Genomic DNA, 981 nt, shown 5'->3' on the forward strand with positions numbered 1-981 from the left:
CTGCCCCCGGGCTGCAGGGCGCGGGGCACCCCGAGGGACGCGGCGCCGCGGAGAGGTGGGTGGGTGGGTGGCGGGCGCAATATGGCGCGGTTTCTCCGCGGCTGGATCGCAAATGGATGTGGGAGGAGGGGGCAGGGAGGGGGGAGGCCCCCAAGTTTGGGAGGAAGGTTTGCATTGTTTTCCGCGCCGGGAGCGGCGGGCCCAAGCCGGAGGGGGCAGGCGGGGAAGGGGGCGTGGGTGTGCGGGAGTGTGTGCATGGATGTGTGCATGCGCGTGCAGGGCTGGTGCGCGCGTGTGTGTGCGTGTGCATGCATGTGGGGGGGCGTGTGTGTATGTGTGTGGGTGTGGCGTGTGCCTGGGGGTGGGAGTTGCGCGCGCGTGTGCATGTCTGTGCGGGGCTGTGCACGCGTGTGTGGGTATGTGCGTGGCGTGTGCCTGTGGGTGGGTGCTGCGCGCGCGTGTGATGCGCGTGTGCATGCCTATATGGGGGTGTGCACGTGTGTGCTCGGCGTGTGCGTATCTGTGCGCGCGTGTGAGGCCCGTGTGCATGTGTGTATGTGTTGCGTGTACACGTGCGTGTGTGTGAGTGTATCTATATGTGTGTCAGGGGTATAGGTTGTAGGCGCGTGATGGTGTGTACGAGAGAGAAACATCCTTGTTTTTCTGTCCCCCCCGAGTCACAGGGGTCTCAGCACCCTCGGGTTGGAACCCCTTGTCACATGAATGCAAAATCGCTGCCCCCCGCAGGCTCCAAAATACAAAAAAAAGGGTGGGGGAGGGGCGGGACCCGAGGTTTTGCCTTTTGGGGGGGTGAGAGGGGGGTTTGCCCATTGCGAAGGAGCCCAGCTGAGACGGCTCTTTTGGCTTTAATTGTCGCGATGTTTTGCTGATCAATGTAGAAGTCAAATGGAGACACCCGGCCCGGGCTCCGCTCCCCCAGCACGCGGGCGAGGGCAAGGGGACGGACCCCGCCGCGGGAAA

At 64.1% G+C, this 981-nt stretch overlaps 1 protein-coding gene across 1 annotated transcript in view; it reads left to right on the forward strand.

Moving 5' to 3' along the window:
- PCGF2 (polycomb group ring finger 2) overlaps positions 1 to 981 on the forward strand; it is a 61,367-nt gene that overhangs the window by 565 nt on the left and 59,821 nt on the right. The gene's annotated exons all lie outside the window — the stretch shown is intronic.

Source organism: Gavialis gangeticus, unplaced genomic scaffold (assembly GCF_001723915.1).
Source record: "Gavialis gangeticus isolate Ggan-Ray unplaced genomic scaffold, GavGan_comp1, whole genome shotgun sequence".
NCBI lineage: Eukaryota > Metazoa > Chordata > Crocodylia > Gavialidae > Gavialis > Gavialis gangeticus.